This window comes from Oncorhynchus gorbuscha, linkage group LG06, assembly GCF_021184085.1.
Source record: "Oncorhynchus gorbuscha isolate QuinsamMale2020 ecotype Even-year linkage group LG06, OgorEven_v1.0, whole genome shotgun sequence".
Taxonomy (NCBI): domain Eukaryota; kingdom Metazoa; phylum Chordata; class Actinopteri; order Salmoniformes; family Salmonidae; genus Oncorhynchus; species Oncorhynchus gorbuscha.
In genome coordinates this window covers 63,689,131-63,710,570 of record NC_060178.1, presented here as the reverse complement: position 1 = coordinate 63,710,570, position 21,440 = coordinate 63,689,131, and positions in this window count along the sequence as shown.

The following is a 21,440-nucleotide window of genomic DNA, read 5'->3' as shown; positions in this document are numbered from 1 at the left end:
TGTATTCGGCGCATGTGACAGATAAAATGTATTTAATCAAATCTAATTTTACTTGTCACATACATGTCTTTAGCAGATGTTATTGCAAGTGTAGCGAAATGCTTGTGTGTACGTCGAGGAACTTGAAGCTTTCCACCTTCTCCACTGCGGTCCCGTCGATGTGGATAGGGGGGTGCTTCCTCTGCTGTTTCCTGAAGTCCACAATCACCTCCTTTGTTTTGCTGACGTTAGGTGGGAGGTTATTTTCCTGGCACCACACTCCCAGGGCCCTCACCTCCACCCTGTAAGCTGTCTCGTCATTGTTGGTAAGCAAATAGCACCCCCATATCCACATCAAGCCTACTACTGTTGTGTCGTCTGTAAACTTGATGATTGAGTTGGAGGCGTGCGTGGCCACACAGTCATGGGTGAACAGGGAGTACAGGAGGGGCTGAGCACGCATGCTTGTGAGGTCCCAGTGTTGAGTATCAGCGAAGTGAAGGTGTTTTTACCAACCTAAGCAAATTGAAGTGGGTCTAGGGTGTCAGGTAAGGTAGAGGTGATGTGATCTTTGACTAGTCTCTCAAAGCACTTCATGATGTCCGAAGTGAGTGCTACATGGCAATTGTCGTTTTGTTCAGTTACCTTAGCTTTCTTGGGTACAGGAACAATGGTGGACATCTTGAAACATGTGGGGACAGTAGACTGGGATAGGGAGAGATTGAATATGTCCGTAAACACTCCAGCCAGCTGGTCAGCACATGCTTTGAGGACCCGGCTAGGGATGCCGTCTGGGCCAGCAGCCTTGCAAGGGTTAATACACTTAAATATCTTACATCGGCCACAGAGAAGGAGAGCCCACAGTCCTTGGTAGTGGGCCGCTTCGGTGGCACTGTATTATTTTCAAAGCGGGCGAAGAAGGTGTTTAGCTTGTCTGGAAGCAAGACGTCGATGTCCGTGACGTGGCTGGTTTTCCCTTTATAGTCGGTGATTGTCTGTAGACCCTGCCACATACGTCTTGTCTGAGCCATTGAAATGCCACTCCATTTTCTCGCTATGCTGACGTTTTGCCTTTTTGATTGCCTTGCAGAGGGAATAACTACACGCTTTGCATTCGGCCATATTCCCAGTCACCTTGCCATGATTAAATGTGATGGTTCTTGCTTTCAGTTTTGCGCGAATGCTGCCATCTATCCACGGTTTAAGGTTAGGGTAGGTTTTAATAGTCACAGTTGGTACAACATCTCCTATCCACTTGCTGATAAACTCAAGTCACCATATCAGTGTATTCGTCAATATTATTATTGGAGACTACCCGGAACATATCCCAGTCTGATCAAAACCATCTTGAAGCGTGGATTCCGATTGGTCAGACCAGCGTTGAATTGTCCTTAGCATGGATACTTCCTGCTTGAGTTTCTGCCTATAGGAAGGAAGGAGCCAAATGGAGTTGTGATCAGATTTGCTGAAAGGAGGGCGGGTGAGGGCCTTGTAGGCATCCCGGAAGTTGGAGTAGCAGTGGTCGAGTGTTTTAGCAGCGCAAGTACTACAATCAATGTGTTGATTGAACTTCGGCAGCCTTTTTCTCAAATTTGCATTGTTAAAATCCAAACCTACAATAAATGCGGCCTCAGGATATGTGGTTTCCAGTTTGAATAAAGTCCAGTGAAGTTCTTTGAGGGCTGTCGTGGTATCAGCTTGAGGGAGGATAAACACGGCTGTGACTATAACCAAAGATAATACAGTCGGCATTTGATTGTGAGGTATTCTAGGTCGGGTGAACAAAAGGACTTGAGTTCCTGTATGTTATCACAATCACACCATGAGTCGTTAATCATGAAACATACACCCATGCCCTTCTTCTTCCCGGAGAGGTATTTTTCCCTGTCTGCGCGATGAACAGAGAACCCAACTGGCTGGATGGACTCAGACAGTACAGTTGTGGCCAAAATTTTGAGAACAACATAAAAAAATTATTTTCACAAAGTTTGCTGCTTCAGCATCTTTAGATATTTTGTCAGATGTTACTATGGAATACTGAAGTATAATTACAAGCATTTCATAAGTGTCAAATGCTTTTATTGACAATTACATGAAGTTGATGCAAAAGAGTCAATATTTGCAGTGTTGACCCTTCTTTTTCAAGACCTCAGCAATCCACCCTGGCATGCTGTCAATTAACTTCTGGGCCACATCCTGACTGATGGCAGCCCATTCTTGCATAATCAATGCTTGGAGTCTGTCATAATCTGTGGGGTTTTGTTTGTCCACCCACTTCTTGAAGATTGACCACAAGTTCTCAATGAGATTAAGGTCTGGAGAGTTTCCTGGCCATGGACGAAAAACATCAATGTTTTGTTCCCCGAGACACTTGGTTATCACTTTTGCCTTATGGCAAGGTGCTCCATCATGTTGGAAAAGGCATTGTTCGTCACCAAACTGTTCCTGGATGGTTGGGAGAAGTTGCTCTCAGGATGTGTTGGTACCATTCTTTATTCATGGCTGTGTTCTTAGGCAAAATTGTGAGTGAGTCCACTCAAATAACTGAGAAGCAACCCCATACATGAACGGTCTCGGGATGCTTTACTGTTGGCATGACACAGGACTGATGGTAGAGCTCACCTTGTCTTCTCCGGACAAGCTTTTTTCCAGATTCCCCAAACAATTGGAAAGGGGTTTCATCAGAGAGAATGACTTTACCCCAGTCCTCAGCAGTCCAATCCCTGTATCTTTTTGCAGAATATCAGTCTGTCCCTGATGTTTTCCCCTGAGAGAAATGGCTTCTTTGCTGCCCTTCTTCTCCTCCAAAAGTTTTGGCCTCACTGTGCGTGCAGATGCACTCACACCTGCCTGCTGCCATTCCTGAGCAAGCTCTGTACTGGTGGTGCCCCGATCCCACAGCTGAATCAACTTTAGGAGACGGTCCTGGCGCTTGCTGGACTTTCTTGGGTGCCCTGAAGCCTTCTTCACAACAATTGAACCGCTCTCCTTGAAGTTCTTGATGATCCGATAAATGGTTGATTTAGGTGCAATCTTACTGGCAGCAATAGCCTTGCCTGTGAAGCCCTTTTTGTGCAAAGCAATGATGACGGCACAAGTTTCCTATCAGGTAACCATGATTGACAGAGGAAGAATAACGATTCCAAGCACCACCCTCCTTTTGAAGCTTCCAGTCTGTTATTCGAACTCAATTAGCACGACAGAGTGATCTCCAGCCTTGTCCTCGTCAACACTCACACCTGTGGTAACGAGAGAATCACTGACATGATGTCAACTGGTCCTTGTGTGAAAGGGCTGAAATGCAGTGGAAATGTTTTTTGGGGGATTCCGTTCATTTGCATGGCAAATGCCGTCATACAAACTGAGGTAGCAGACTTGGTGAAAATTAATATTTGTGTCATTTTCAAAACTTTTGGCCACGGCTGTATATCCCGAGAGAGCAATGTGTCCATGTAAAACAAGGTATGTTACAATCCCTGATGTCTCTCTGGGAAGAAATCCTCACCCTGAGCTCATCGACTCTATTATCCAGAGACAGAATTTTTTTATTTTTCTATTAGGCAAGTCAGTTAAGAACAAATTCTTATTTACAATAGGTTAACTTCTTGATCCTACCCATCCTGGATCCGGGATCGTGAATACACCCTCAGGCTCATTACCATAACGCAACGTTAACGATTTCTAAAAATCGCAAATGAAATGAAATAAGTATGCCTGCTCTCAAGCTTAGCCTTTTCTTAACAACACTGTCATCTCAGATTTTCAAAATATGCTTTTGAATCATAGAAAATCAAGCATTTGTGTAAGAGTATTGATAGCTAGCATAGCATTTAGCATGCAACATTTTCACAAAAACCAGAAAAGCAATCAAATAAAAGAATTTACCTTTGAAGAACTTCGAATGTTTTCAATGAGGAGACTCTCAGTTACATAGCAGATGTCCAGTTTTTCCTGAAAGATTCTTTGTGTAGGACAAATCGCTCCGTTTTGTACATCACATTTGGCTACCGAAACAAACCGAAAATTCAGTCACCAAAACGTCGAACATTTTTCCAAATTAATTCCATAATATCGACCGAAACATGGCAAACGTTGTTTGAATCAATCAAGGTTTTTTTCCACATATCTCTTCATTGATATGCCGTTCGTGGAAGCCTGCTTTCGTCTCAGAATCCCATGGAAAAATACCAGCAGCTGAGTTTTGCGCACCAATTTCCACGCAGGACACCGTGCGGACACTTGGCAAATGTAGACTCTTATGGTCAATCTTCCAATGACATGCCTACAAATACGTCACAATGCTGCAGACACCTTGGGGAAACGATAGATAGGGCAGGCTCATTCCTGTCGCATTCACAGCCATATAAGGAGATAATGAAAAACAGAGCCTCAGAAATCCTGCTCATTTCCTGGTTGCAGTTTCATCTTGGTTTTGCCTGAAGCTTCTGTTCTAGGGCACTCACAGATAATATCTTTGCAGTTCTGGAAACGTCAGATTGTTTTCTTTCCAAAGCTATCAATTATATGCATAGTCGAGCATCTTTTTGAGACAAAATATTGCGCTTAAAACGGGCACGTCTTTTTATCCAATAATGACACAGCGCCCCCCTAGGATGAACTGGTTAACTGCCTGGATCAGGGGCAGAATGACAGATTTTTTTTTACCTTGTCAGCTCAGGGATTCGATTTTGCAACCTTTCGGTTACTAGTCCAACGCTCTAGCCACTAGGCTACTTACCGCCTCAAGATTAGTGAGTATTATACTTTGAAGCGGTGGGTGGTTTGTGCACCTCCTAAGTCGGACTAGAAGACTACTCCGAGTACCTCTCCTCCGCCAGCAGTGTTTTGGATCAGCCTCTGGAATCAGTTCAATTGCCCTGAGGGGTTCGAACAAAGGATTCGGGAAAGTTGTATTCCTGATCGTAATGCTGGTAGTGCTGGTGTGTTCCCGCTGCTCTGATATCCAATAGTCCTCCCCGGCTGTATGTAAAACACAAAAACTATTCTGGGTTAATAATGTAAGAAATAACACATAAAAAGCTTGTAATGGTTTTCTAGGTGTGGTGAAGGAGAGTCGGACCAAAGCGCAGCGTGTAGATTGCGATCCATGTTTAATCAAACAAACGTAAACACGAAATAACACAAACACTACAAAACAATAAACGTAACGAAAACCGAAACAGCCCATACTTGTCAACTAACACAGCGACAGGAACAAAGACACTAAGGACAATCACCCACGACAAACTCAAAGAATATGGCTGCCTAAATATGGTTCCCAATCAGAGACAACGATAAACACCTGCCTCTGAGAACCACTCCAGACAGCCATAGACTTTGCTAGATCACCCCACTAGCTACAATCCCAATATATACACACCCACATACAAAAACCCATGCCACACCCTGGCCTGACCCAATACATAAAGATAAACACAAAATACTTAAACCAGGGCGTGACAGAACCCCCCCCTAAGGTGCGGACTCCCGAACGCACCTCAAATCAATAGGGAGGGTCCGGGTGGGCGTCTGTCCATGGTGGCGGCCCCGGCACGGGACGTGGACACCACTCAGTCAATGTCTTAGTCCCCTCTCCTCACGTCCCTGGATAGTCCACCCTCGCCGCCGACCATGGCCTAGTAGTTCTCACCCAGAACCCCACTGGACTGATGAGCAGATCGGGACTGAAGGACAGCTCGGGACTGAGGGGAAGCTCGGGAGTGAGGGGAAGCTCGGGAGTGAGGGGAAGCTCGGGAGTGAGGGGAAGCTCGGGAGTGAGGGGAAGCTCGGGAGTGAGGGGAAGCTCGGGAGTGAGAGGAAGCTCGGGAGTGAGAGGAAGCTCGGGAGTGAGAGGAAGCTCGGGAGTGAGAGGAAGCTCGGGAGTGAGAGGAAGCTCGGGCAGGTAGATAGATCTACCAGATCCTGGCTGGCTGGTGGTCTCAGCAGATCCTGGCTGACTGGCGGATCTGGCGGATTCTGGCCGATTGGTGGATCCTGGCCGACTGGCAGATCCTGGCTGACTGGCAGATCTGGAAGAGTCTGGTTGACTGGCGGATCCTGGCAGACTGAAAGATCTGGCTGCTCCACGCTGACGGGCGGCTCTGGCTGCTCCATGTAGGCTGACAGCTCTGGCGGCTTCTTACAGACTAGCAGCTCTGGCGGCTCCGTGCAGACTGGCAGCTCCAGACTGGCAGCTCCGTGCAGACTGGCAGCTCCAGACTGACAGCTCCAGACTGGCAGCTCCTTGCAGACTGGCAGCTCCTTGCAGACTGACAGCTCTGGCTGCTTCATGCAGACTGACAACTCTGACTGCTTCATGCAGACTGACAGCTCTGGCTGCTCCATGCAGGCTGGCAGCTCTGGCTGCTCCATGCAGGCTGGCAGCTCTGGCTGCTCCATGCAGGCTGGCAGCTCTGGCTGCTCCATGCAGGCTGGCAGCTCTGGCTGCTCCATGCAGGCTGGAAGCTCTGGCTGCTCCATGCAGGCTGGCAGCTCTGGCTGCTCCATGCAGGCTGGCAGCTCTGGCTGCTCCATGCAGGCTGGCAGCACCTTGCAGACTGACAGCTCTGGCTGCTCCATGCAGACTGACAGCTCTGGCTGTTCCATGTAGACTGGCAGCTCTGGCTGCTCCATGCAGACCGACAGCTCTGGCTGCGCTGAACAGGCGGGAGACTCCGACAGCGCTGGAGAGGTGAGGCGCACTATAGGCCTGATGCGTGGTGCTGGCACTGGTGGTACTGAACCGAGGACACGCACAGGAAGCCTGGTGCGGGGAGCTGCTACCGGAGGGCTGGGGTGTAGAGGTGGTACTGGATAGACCGGACCGTGCAGGCGCACTGGAGCTCTTGAGCACCGAGCCTGCCCAACCTTACCTGGTTGAATACTCTCGGTCGCCCTGCCAGTGCAGCGAGGTGGAATAGCTCAGCCTTGCGCTCGGCGAACCGGAGACACCGAGCGCAAGGCTGGTGCCATGTAAGCGGGCCCAATGAGACTCACTGGAGACCAGATACGTAGAGCCGGCTTCATGGCATTTGGCTCGACGCTCAATCTCGCCCGGTCGATACGTGGAGCTGGAATATACCGCACCGGGCTATGCACCCGCACTCGGGACACCGTGCGCACCATTGCATAACACTGTGCCTGCCCGGTCTCTCTAGCCCCCCGGTAACCACAGGAAGTTAGCGTAGGTCTCCTACCTAGCGTAGCCCTACTCATTGTGAGCCCCCCCCCCCCCAATACATTTTTGGGGCTGACTCTCGGGCTTCCATCCGCTACGCCGTGCTGCCTCCTCATACCTGCGCCTCTCAGCTTTTACCGCGATATTCTCCAGGCTGAGCCCAGGGTCCTTTACCGTCCAGTTCGTCCTCCCATGTCCATTTCTCCAGGTGGTGCAGCCTCTCCCACTGCAGCTGCTGCTGCTCCTGCTGCTGCTGCCTCTGTTGCCTCTCCTGTGGCTCCTGCCTGTTGACACACTGCTTGGCCCGTTTGTGGTGGGTGATTCTGTAACGTATTCTAGGTGTGGTGAAGGAGAGTCGGACCAAAACGTAGCGTGTAGATTGCGATCCATGTTTAATCAAACAAACGTAAACACGAAATAACACAAACACTACAAAACAATAAACGTAACAAAAACCGAAACAGCCTATACTTGTCAACTAACACAGCGACAGGAACAAAGACACTAAGGACAATCACCCACGACAAACTCAAAGAATATGGCTGCCTAAATATGGTTCCCAATCAGAGACAACAATAAACACCTGCCTCTGATTGAGAACCACTCCAGACAGCCATAGACTTTGCTAGATCACCCCACTAGCTACAATCCCAATATATACACACCCACATACAAAAACCCATGCCACACCCTGGCCTGACCCAATACATAAAGATAAACACAAAATACTTTGACCAGGGCGTGACAAAGCTAAATACTGCAAAGTTTCCTAAGCGCCAGAAGTACGGCAGCCCTCTTTGTCGGCACCATTTTTCATCATAAACTTGATCCTACACTTTGCTAACTCTTGTTAAACTGCTCTTTTGATTAAATCGGTTTTATTATATGTTTACATTTGCTTCATTTCATTTTTTTACTTTTTCATTTGCTTTTTTACTGAAAGTTGACAGATTGTATGGAGTTTGACGTTTCAAAGGATAACTTGAAGCATAAAGGACATTTTCCAGTTGGCTTTGGCTCAGTAAAACCAAGTAAAACACCAATCCCTGTTCTAATTTCAACAATGTTTACCAATGTGGCATGTCTGGTTTTGTTTGTAGTAAATATCACTAATTTGTACCCCTGGTCTCAAACTCAGTCATATGAATATATATATTTTTTAAAATCTATGTTCAACTTCAGTACCAGAATGTTCTGGCTGCTCCCATAGGATATAGTAATTACAAAAGTGTACAACACTGAAAGTTGGGCTTAGTTTTAAAAGCTCTCATATGGTGTTTCTCATTAGAATTTTGGTGGGTACTATGCTGGTCAAAGGGTCCAAGGCCAAAATACAGCTGGATTATGAATCAGAATGTCATGGGAATTTTCTACCATAATTCTTTTGACCAGGATAACAGAGGACACGCTGCCTGATGCCTCTGGATCTGCAGATAGATACAGAGAAGCTGTTTGCTCAACACTCACCATCCAACACTCACCATCCAATTGGTGTTGGCAACTCTGTGGTATTGGGAATGACACCCTTCAAGTACGGAGCAAATGTCCAAATGAATGGAATGCCCTTAATTTGCGTTGTGAATGTTGCTTTGATGGCTATGATCAACAGTAGGAATGTAAGCGTGGTAATGCATTTAATTACAGCAGCAGTATTTTTAGGATCCAGCAGACAGGAGTATTTCACCTTGAATAACTGAGCAGCCCAAATGGGTAAGGGCAGGGGGTTTAGGCTTGAGATCCAAAGGCCAATTCATGCAAAATGTGCCCTTAATCCAAATTGAGCAGCTTGAGTGCCATTACTCAGTGGTGAAGTCATTAAACCCACACCCACATTTCTGAAATGTTTTTCCTGCTGTGCTCTGCTCACTACTATCAACCGAAAGTGCAACACATCCTCCTGAATAGGAACACAGAGCAGTTTACAAGCTACTGTACAAATATGTAAAAATATGACACCAGAATTGGATGGCCTTACATTCGATATAAATAAATAAATAAAAACACTAGATCTGGATAGAAAGTTTGACAAATATGAGAGAGAGATGACTATCTTTAAACTTGCATTGGAAACACTTATGACATATGTATGAATCATAACAGATCATGGAAATGCACCAGTCTACACATTTTATGAGTGCTATCAAAACTGCGACAATGCATCTTGATATGGCCTATAGTGGTGACAGACTGTACTGTCAAACAAAGCTGAGAAAGAGAGAGTGAAAGACTGAAGCTACTGGAGATGTAGCTTCAGCCAACTCACTGTAGTTAGCCAGTAAATTTGTCTCAGTAACATTTTACTGACATTGTTTTAAAGCTTTTATGCATTCTTTGAATGTGATTTGACTTTTAACTGTGGTACAATCGTATACTGAGTCCACAGTGATATGGAGTAAGTGTTTATTGGACACATATATGAACACCTACATGAGTAAGTCTTTGTCAGAGCTAACAAGCCACAAACAAATGACATTTTGTTCCTAAACTCAATGGAAAAAAAATATACAGGGCACTGGTGGATCTCCACACATCTGCGAGTGATATCACTGAGTTGTGACAATGCATCTTGATATGGCCAATAATGGAACATATTGACTTCTGTCAAACACATTTTGAACTCTACTGTAGCTGTAAAACTGTATAAATGTAGCCTATTGTGTGCTTAACTTTCAGAAACAAATCAAATCAAATTTTATTTGTCACATACACATGGTTAGCAGATGTTAATGCGAGTGTAGCGAAATGCTTGTGCTTCTAGTTCCGACAATGCAGTGATAACCAACAAGTAATCTAACTAACAATTCCAAAACTACTGTCTTATACACAGTGTAAGGGGATAAAGAATATGTACATAAGGATATATGAATGAGTGATGGTACAGAGCAGCATACAGTAGATGGTATCGAGTACAGTATATACATATGAGATGAGTATGTAGACAAAGTAAACAAAGTGGCATAGTTAAAGTGGCTAGTGATACATGTATTACATAAGGATGCAGTCGATGATGTAGAGTACAGTATATACGTATGCATATGAGATGAATAATGTAGGGTAAGTAACATTATATAAGGTAGCATTGTTTAAAGTGGCTAGTGATATATTTACATAATTTCCCATCAATTCCCATTATTAAAGTGGCTGGAGTTGGGTCAGTGTGTTGGCAGCAGCCACTCAATGTTAGTGGTGGCTGTTTAACAGTCTGATGGCCTTGAGATAGAAGCTGTTTTTTAGTCTCTCGGTCCCAGCTTTGATGCACCTGTACTGACCTCGCCTTCTGGATGATAGCGGGGTGAACAGGCAGTGGCTCGGGTGGTTGATGTCCTTGATGATCTTTATGGCCTTCCTGTAACATCGGGTGGTGTAGGTGTCCTGGAGGGCAGGTAGTTTGCCCCCGGTGATGCGTTATGCAGACCTCACTACCCTCTGGAGAGCCTTACGGTTGAGGGCGGAGCAGTTGCCGTACCAGGCGGTGATACAGCCCGCCAGGATGCTCTCGATTGTGCATCTGTAGAAGTTTGTGTGACAAGCTTTTGGTGACAAGCCGAATTTCTTCAGCCTCCTGAGGTTGAAGAGGCGCTGCTGTGCCTTCTTCACAACGCTGTCAGTGTGAGTGGACCAATTCAGTTTGTCTGTGATGTGTATGCCGAGGAACTTAAAACTTGCTACCCTCTCCACTACTGTTCCATCGATGTGGATAGGGGGGTGTTCCCTCTGCTGTTTCCTGAAGTCCACAATCATCTCCTTAGTTTTGTTGACGTTGAGTGTGAGGTTATTTTCCTGACACCACACTCCGAGGGCCCTCACCACCTCCCTGTAGGCCGTCTCGTCGTTGTTGGTAATGAAGCCTACCACTGTTGTGTCGTCCGCAAACTTGATGATTGAGTTGGAGGCGTGCGTGGCCACGCAGTCGTGGGTGAACAGGGAGTACAGGAGAGGGCTCAGAACGCACCCTTGTGGGGCCCCCGTGTTGAGGATCAGCGGGGAGGAGATGTTGTTGCCTACCCTCACCACCTGGGGGCGGCCCGTCAGGAAGTCCAGTACCCAGTTGCACAGGGCGGGGTCGAGACCCAGGGTCTCGAGCTTGATGACGAGCTTGGAGGGTACTATGGTGTTGAATGCCGAGCTGTAGTCGATGAACAGCATTCTCACATAGGTATTCCTCTTGTCCAGGTGGGTTAGGGCAGTGTGCAGTGTGGTTGAGATTGCATCGTCTGTGGACCTATTTGGGCGGTAAGCAAATTGGAGTGGGTCTAGGGTGTCAGGTAGGGTGGAGGTGATATGGTCCTTGACTAGTCTCTCAAAGCACTTCATGATGACGGACGTGAGTGCTACGGGGCGGTAGTCGTTTAGCTCAGTTACCTTAGCTTTCTTGGGAACAGGAACAATGGTGGCCCTCTTGAAGCATGTGGGAACAGCAGACTGGTATAGGGATTGATTGAATATGTCCGTAAACACACCGGCCAGCTGGTCTGCGCATGCTCTGAGGGCGCGGCTGGGGATGCCGTCTGGGCCTGCAGCCTTGCGAGGGTTGACACGTTTAAATGTCTTACTCACCTCGGCTGCAGTGAAGGAGAGACCGCATGTTTTCATTGCAGGCCGTGTCAGTGGCACTGTATTGTCCTCAAAGCGGGCAAAAAAGTTATTTAGTCTGCCTGGGAGCAAGACATCCTGGTCCGTGACTGGGCTGGGTTTCTTCTTGTAGTCCGTGATTGACTGTAGACCCTGCCACATGCCTCTTGTGTCTGAGCCGTTGAATTGAGATTCTACTTTGTCTCTGTACTGACGCTTAGCTTGTTTAATAGCCTTGCGGAGGGAATAGCTGCACTGTTTGTATTCGGTCATGTTGCCAGACACCTTGCCCTGATTAAAAGCAGTGGTTCGCACTTTCAGTTTCACGCGAATGCTGCCATCAATCCACGGTTTATGGTTAGGGAATGTTTTTATTGTTGCTATGGGAACGACATCTTCAATGCACATTTTAATGAACTCGCACACCGAATCAGCGTATTCGTCAATATTTTTATCTGACGCAATACGAAACATGTCCCAGTCCACGTGATGGAAGCAGTCTTGGAGTGTAGAATCAGCTTGGTCGGACCAGCGTTGGACAGACCTCAGCGTGGGAGCCTCTTGTTTAAGTTTCTGCCTGTAGGCAGGGATCAACAAAATGGAGTCGTGGTCAGCTTTTCCGAAAGGGGGGCGGGGCAGGGCCTTATATGCGTCGTGGAAGTTAGAGTAACAATGATCCAAGGTTTTACCACCCCTGGTTGCGCAATCGACATGCTGATAAAATTTAGGGAGTCTTGTTTTCAGATTAGCTTTGTTAAAATCCCCAGCTACAATGAATGCAGCCTCCGGATAAATGGTTTCCAGTTTGCAAAGAGTTAAATAAAGTTCGTTCAGAGTCATCGATGTGTCTGCTTGGGGGGGGATATATACGGCTGTGATTATAATCGAAGAGAATTCTCTTGGAAGATAATGCGGTCTACATTTGATTGTGAGGAATTCTAAATCAGGTGAACAGAAGGATTTGAGTTCCTGTATGTTTCTTTCATCACACCATGTCTCGTTAGTCATGAGGCATACGCCCCCGCCACTCTTCTTACCGGAAAGATGTTTATTTCTGTCGGTGCGATGCGTGGAGAAACCCGTTGGCTGCACCGCATCGGATAGCGTCTTCCCAGTAAGCCATGTTTCCGTAAAGCAGAGAACGTTGCAGTCTCTGTCACTCTGGAATGCTACCCTTGCTCGGATTTCATCAACCTTGTTGTCAAGAGACTGGACATTGGCAAGAAGAATGCTGGGGAGTGGTGCGCGATGTGCCCTTGTCCGGAGTCTGACCAGAAGACCGCTACGTTTCCCTCTTTTTCGGAGTCATTTTTTTGGGTCGCTGCATGCGATCCATTCCGTTGTCCTGTTTGTAAGGCAGAACACAGGATCCGCGTCGCGGAAAACATATTCTTGGTCGTACTGATGGTGAGTTGACGCTGATCTTATATTCAGTAGTTCTTCTCGACTGTATGTAATGAAACCTAAGATGACCTGGGGTACTAATGTAAGAAATAACACGTAAAAAAAAAAACTGCATAGTTTCCTAGGAACGCGAAGCGAGGCGGCCATCTCTGTCGGCGCCGGAAGTATCCATTAACACTGGAAAAAATGGATCCGAAAAATGTCAAGGTTGGAGATCCTTCATCACTGCCAGGGCTGCCCCCAGACTGGTTTCTGGTGGACCCTCTGCCTGGCACTTTGGAAACTGTGATGAGGAGGCCTGATACACCAGGAGGCTCTGGCAGCAGGTGGAGAGTGTGGGCTCCTGCATTATTGTTGAAAACGTATATCACTTTGATCAGCATTATGCCCTATTAGAAAATGTCTATTTACATCTGTTTCATTGGTAGTAATACTTGATGCAACTAAAGATGCATAAATTCATGTTCCCCCACCTAGGTTACTAAAATGCCCTACTCGGTGGTCTCCCCTCACGTCATCAACTGACTCCAACAGGTATAAAAAGCTGTTTCTCATCCACACCCACCTGTTACCACATCACCCCTATACACCGGGAATACAACACCATCATTAAGTTTGCAGACGACACAGCAGTGGTAGGCCTGATCACCGACAACAACGAGACAGTCTATAGGGAGGAAGTCAGAGACATGGCCGGGTGGTGCCAGAATAACAACCTATCCCTCAACATAACCAAGACTAAGGAGATTATTGTGGACTACAGGAAAAGGAGGACCGAGCACGCCCCCATTCTCATCAACTGGGCTGTAGTGGAGCAGGTTGAGAGCTTCAAGTTCCTTGGTGTCCACATCAACAATGAACTAGAATGGTCCAAAAACACCAAGACAGTTGTGAAGAGGGCATGACAAAGCCTATTCCCCCTCAGCAAACTAAAAAGATTTGGCATGGGTCCTGAGATCCTCGAAAAGGTTCTACAGCTGCGACATCGAGAGCATCCTGACTGGTTGCATCACTGCCTGGTAAGGCAATTACTTGGCCTCTGACCGCAAGGCACTACAAAGGGTATTGCGTACGGCCCAGTACATCACTGTACTGGGCCATACATAAGCTACCTGCCATCCCAGGACCTAAACACCAGGCGGTGTCAGAGGAAGGCCTTAAAAATTGTCAGACCCCATTCACCCCAGTCAGACTGTTCTCTCTACTACTGCATGGCAAGCGGTACCGGAGTGCCAAGTCTAGGACAAAAAGGCTTCTCAACAGTTTTTACCCCCAAGCCATAAGACTCCTGAACAGGTAATCAAATGGCTACCCGGACTATTTGCATTGTGTGCAAATAGTCCGAAAACATTTATACCAATTTATTGAACTTACAGGCAACAAATGATCTAATCATTATGGTAGGAGACTATAACACAGTGTTAAGAACCTCAATGGACCGTAAAGGTAATCACTCTACAAACTATCATCACCATGCCCTTTAGGAAATCACAAATATTATGGACACATTAGAAATAGTGGATATTTGGAGACTAAAAAAACCCGACCTGGTGAGATATACATGGGGAGACTTAATCAAGCTAGTTGTCTTGACTACTTTCTTGTCTCTTTCTCTCTTGCATCAAATGTTAAAAATGTTTAATAGGAGACAGAATGTGATCGGATCATCTAATTGGCATTCGCATAACTCTTATAGATTTTCCACGTGGACGGGGATATTGGAAATCTTATCAAATTTTACTGGAGGACAACTCATTTTTAACTAAGACAAAATCATTTATAACTTAAATTTTCCAGTATACTATAGGTTTAGCAAATCCCCTTATTGTTTGGGATACCTTTTAAATGTACCTTCAGGGGTCATTCAATTCAATATTCATCAATAATTAAAAAGCAGTTTTTGGCTAAAGAAACGAGACTAACAAGGGAAATCCATGAACTAATAGTACAAGTAGATAGCAATAAAATCGACACTACAGAGATACAAAATAAGTTAGAGGAAAAACAAAAAGGACTTGAACTTATTCAAGAACAATCTAATGTAATCTATTACAAAAGTAAAGCAAACTGGATGGAATATACTAAATTCTTCCTGAATATCCAATACAGGAATGCTAACAAAAAGAATTTGCAGAAACTCTTTGCTGAAGACTGAGTCATTTATGATTCTCCGAATTATATTTTAAAAGAGGAAGCTAATTATTTTAGGTAGATGTTCTCTTTTCCGTCTCATCCTCTCCCAATGAATGAAGATTATCGTAAGGAATTCTTTCCAAATAAAATAAAAAATGGAAAATTAACAAATGTACAGAAAGATCAGTGCGAAGGCCAAATTACAGAGGAATAACTTTTTGAGGCTATTAAATCCTTTCAGTCTTGAAAAACCCCAAGGCTTGATGGCATACCGGTAGAGGTATATAAAGCATTTTTTGATATACTTAAAGCTCCATTGTTAGATGGTTTTAACTACTCCTATAGAAATGGTAGTCTCAGGTACTCAGCAGGAAGGTCTGATTTCTCTATTATTCAAACAAGACCCAGATGGCATATATATACACCCGGTCTATCTAAAAAAACAGGAGGCCCCTTACACTTCAATGTCGTGTTGCAAAAATACTAGCAAAATGCATAGCACTCAGAATTTAAAGGGTTTTGCCAGGTATTGTTCATCCTGATCAGACAGGGTTTTTACATGGACGATACATTGGAGACAATATACGACAACTACTAGAAATAATAGAACATCATGAAACATATAAGAAGCCAGGAATGGTATTTATAGCGCATTTTGAAAAGGCTTTTGATAAAGTAAGACTGGATTTTATTTATAAATGCCTGGATGTTTTTCAATTTCAGTAATTCTCTTATAAAAATGGGTAAAAATAACGTATAGCAACCCCAGGTGTAAAATAGTAAATAACGGCTCCTTCTCAGATAGTTTTGAATTGTCAACAGGAGTTAAACAAGGGTGTCCGCTGTCACCATATCTATTCGTTATGGCCATTGAAGTGCTAGCTATTCAAATCAGATCCAATAACAACATTAGAGGATTAGAAATCCAAGGCTTAAAAACAAAGGTGTCCATGTATGCCAATGACTCAAGTTTTATGTTAAGTCTGCAAGCTAGATCACTGCAATGTCTCATTAAAGATCTAGATAACTTTTCTGTACTCTCTGGACTAAAACCTAATTATGATAGGTGTGCAATATTATGTATTGGATCCTTAAAAATACAACTTTTACATTACCTTGCAGCTTACCTATAAAATGGGCTGATGGTGAAGTAGACATACTCGGTATTCATATCACAAAAGATATAAACAACTCTCCACAATGAATTTCAATAGAACATTTGTAAAAATAGACAAGATCCTGCAACCATGTAGAGGTAAATACCTGTCTATTTATGGAAAAAATTGCCCTGATTAACTCCTTAGTCCTATCTCAGTTTACTCACAAACGTATGGCGCTGCCTACTCCTGATGATTTGTTTTTCAAATCATATGAGCAAAAAATATTTTGCTGTATCTGGGACGCTAAATCTATATAATGAATATGAATTGGGTGGGTTGATATTATTAAATATAAAAGCACGAAACCTCTCTCTAAAAGCTTCACTCATCCAAAAGTTTTATTTGAACCCTAAATGGTCCTCAAGTAGATTAATAAGAAAAGCTCATCCATTGTTTAAAAATGGCCTTTTTGCCTTTGTGCAGATTGCCATGTCTCATTTTTGATTAATTGAAAATGATACTTTTTTCAAAGTATCTGTCTTTTTCAAACAAGCATTGCAGAACTGGCTACAATTTCATCCCCTTGAAAAGATAGAACAAATATTACAACAAATATTATGGCTGAACTCAAATGTGCTGGTTGATAAAATACCTGTATTTATGGGAAAGATGTTTGAAAAGGGTATTTTGTTCTTAAATTATATTGTAAATTGTAATGGTAGAGTTATGTCCTTCATGGAGTTATCAGAATTGTACGGGAAGGTCTGCTCAATCCAAGAGTACAACCAATTGATTACAGCCTTGCCCCAAAAATAGAGGAGGCGGGTGGCAGCAGGAGGAGGTAGGGAACTGGTCTGCCCAATATAAAGGATCAAAACTGGCGGAGGAATAAAAAATAGCATAAATAGGAAAGTATATCAGTTTCAGATTGCAAAATAGTTGGGAAGAGATTTTGATGTACCAATTCCATGGTACAGGGTGTATGAGTTGATATCTAAAACAACGCAAGATTCGAGACTTCGTGCTTTTCAGCTAAAATTATTATACAGAATTATTGCCACCAACAAAATGTTGAGTATTTGGGGCATAAAATCATCGAAGCTCTGCAGATTTTGTTGTGAGGATACAGAATCAATAGACCATTTATTTTGGTATTGCCCTCAGGTAGCCTGTTTCTGATCTCAGGTTCAGGAATGGCTGAAAATGCATAGCATTGATCTAAAATTGACCCTAGAAATAGTACTGTTAGGAGATCTGGAGAAACCGGGTCAGTCAATTACTAATATACCAATACACTTAGTAGAAGTATTTATCTTCAACACGCAACCTGTAGATTCTATTCGATTAGATCATAGCACAGTTAAAAGATATGTGTTGCATAGAAACACGCAGTGGGTGGCCAGCAGACATGAATGGGATGGGCTGAGGGAAACTGAGGGTTGGTATGTGGAATTGGAGACAAGTGGGAGTGGAGTTTGCTGTGTGAGAGAGAGAATGATGGTCAAAAGATAAAGGGGGAAAAAAGTCAAAATAAAACATAATAAAAGTACATTTGAATGACACTAAGTGGCAGTGTTTTTACAACTAATGCCGGTTGGCCTGAGGCTGATGCCGTGCAGGTGTTTGTACACATGCATATACACACACTCTCATTCAAATAAACACACAAAAGAACACACACATACATGTAGTAGTGCCAGACATGCACACAAATATATAAAGTAGTCATTGCTGTTATGATTTCAGTTGTCCTTGATGTCCTTTGTTATAAATGTATTTATTCTTTGCATTGTTGTTTGCTGTTTTCTTCTGTCTTTTCCTTTTTTCTCTTTAGTTCATTATCTTGGTTGTTGGTGCATTGGGGGTTCTTGGGGGTGGGGACTGGAATTAATTGTAAAAACAAAAATCATCTGGGGGGGGGAACTGTGGGAAGGGTCTCGAATGGTTGAGGGAGAGCTATTGGGGAACTGTGGGGGGATCTTGAAGGGTTCGGGTTTCACAAGATTGTGATCATGAAAAAGGAAACTACGACATATATTTTATATCACTATCATGCACACGTTCCCTCACACATAAGTATGGCTCTGTTCTGGATAGACTGATACATGTTTGATAGTGTCTTGATGCTGTATTGTTTGTCCTTCATGTTCTAATACTTTAATGTTACCCCTTCCTTGTGTTTCTTGTAATAAATAAATACATTTGAAAAAGTGGCTGGCATTTCCTCCACTGAGTACACCATCCTCTTCACCCGAAACACTTCCACCACTCCCACCGTCTGCTGTCTGCACCACAGCTCCCTCTGACCACAGTTTAATGCGTTGGCCAACCAGACTCATCACACATTTGGGTGGAAATGAGGTTAAATCAAACACAACTGAGAACACACATCAACTTCATAAAATAATTAACACACATGCTCTACTCATATGAGTATTATGACTAGAGAGAGCAGGGTAAACCACCTGACACACACAGATAAACATAAATACAACTCATAAGATTCTCAGTGCAGACTTGAAGCCTTTCTATGTGTCTGTCTGTGTGTGCTCATCCATTCCTTTGTGTGCATGTTACCTGTAGGACGTGGTCTAGCAGCTGCATCAGCTTCATGTCTATGGATGTTCTTCTCTACCGAATGGGAGGGATTGTAAGGAACTGTATTTATGCATCTAGCGTCTCTATGGAGATTGAAGATTGTACACACAGAGTCAAATACAAAGTATATTTAGTTAATCACATATTACACACTGTGCCTGACCCTCTAGAAAAACAGAGGGAAATGTGTCATTGTACTCTAGTACAGGGGTATTCAACTCTTACCCTACGAAGTTCAGAGCCTGCTGGTTTTCTGTTCTACTTGATAATGAATTGCACCCACCTGGTGTCCCAGGTCTAAATCAGTCCCTGATTAGAGGGGAATAATGAAAAAAGGCAGTGGAACTGGCTTTGAGGTCCAGAGTGTAGTTTGGGGGTTCTAGTATATACAAAGCCATAGCTTGCAATGGCAGAAGTGTTGTGACTGTCTATATGTGTAGTGTCACTGTCAACACTACCAGGTTCAATATCACCCATACTGTAGATGCAGCAATTCCTTTCACCCATTCTCCTCGACAGGGCTGTAGTGGAACAGGGTGAGAGCTTTAAGTTCCTCCACATCAACAACAAACTATGCCCTCCCAATCCCCCCTCCCCAACCCCTCTTTTTACACTGCTGCTACTCTCTGTTTATCATAGCATAGTCACTTTAACTATACACTCATGTACATACTACCCCAATTGGGCCGACCAACCAGTGCTCCCAAACATTGGCTAACCGGGCTATCTGCATTGTGTCCCACCCCCAACCCCCCAACCCCTCTTTTACGCTACTGCTACTCTCTGTTCATCATATATGCAATGTCACTTTAACCATATCTACATGTACATACTACCTCAATCAGCCTGACTAACCAGTGTCTGTATGTAGCCTCGCTACTTTTATAGCCTGTCTTTTTACTGCTGTTTTATTTCTTTACCTAACTATTGTTCACCTAATAACTTTTTTGCACTATTGGTTAGAGCCAGTAAGTAAGCATTTCACTGTAAGGTCTACACTCTTGTATTCGGCGCACGTGACAAATAAACTTTGATTTTGATTTGTAGAGGTGGCCATACACAGGAATACGCAGTATGCCCACCCATTTCTCTACAGCTATACTCACCTATACTCACTAATTACCATTGAGAATAATTGAATGATTGAACAATCTATCTTAATGCGCACAACGCATCACCGGGGGCAACCTACCTGCCCTCCAGGACACCTACACCACCCGATGTCACAGGAAGGCCATAAAGATCATCAAGGACAACAACCACCCGAGCCACTGCCTGTTCACCCCGCTATCATCCAGAAGGCGAGGTCAGTACAGGTGCATCAAAGCTGGGACCGAGAGACTGAAAAACAGCTTCTATCTCAAGGCCATCAGACTGTTAAACAGCCACCACTAACATTGAGTGGCTGCTGCCAACATACTGACTCAACTCCACCCACTTTAATAATGGGAATTGATGTAAAAAATTATGACTAGCCACTTTAAACAATGCCACTTAATATAATGTTTACATACCCTACATTACTCATCTCATATGTATATGTATATACTGTACACTATATCATCTACTGTATCTTGCCATCTTTATGTAATACATGTATCACTAGCCACTTTAAACTATGCCACTTTGTTCATATACCCTACATTACTCATCTCATATGTATATACTGTACTCTATACCATCTACTGCATCATGCCAATGCCGTTCTGTACCATCACTCATTCATATATCTTTATGTACATATTATTTATCCCTTTACACTTGTGTGTATAAGGTAGTAGTTGTAGAATTGTTCGGTTAGATTACTCATTGGTTATTACTGCATTGTCGGAACTAGAAGCACAAGAATTTCGCTACACTCACATTAACATCTGCTAACCATGTGTATGTGACAAATAAAATTGGATTTGATTTAATTCCTTTCATCTCTGCCATTATTAGGTGGCGGGAACGACTACCTGTAGCTAGCTACCTACACCATATAGACAATTGTTTAGAATGACTTCATACCCACCTGATGGTAGAGAGGGTGATGGTCAAAACTTGGTATGTCAAGCCCTGTTAGCTGGGGCTGGATCGTCCTAAACGATCCTTGTACAGTTTACAGACAAACAGACACACACACACTGTTTGGTGTGATAGCTAGCTAGCTTTAGCCTTTAGCTCGATGCTTGGTGGCTTTTAATATAAGCTCCCTGTATTGTCTGTCAGTAAAGCCACCAAACATTGAAGTAACTAACGTTACCTGTGTGTGTCCCTTATGTATAACTAACGAAAGCTAGCTAGCTGGAGCGATGATCAGGTAACGTCAGATCGTCACACAGCTTTTACTTTGAAAAGAGCTTGCACATGTATCCTGTTGCAGCCCTTCCTCTATGCCCACACCGTCTCTGTTCATTAATTCAATATTGTGGATGACATAAGAAAAATAAATTAATGCAGTTTCAATTATTATTCAACTAAATTGGATGTTGATG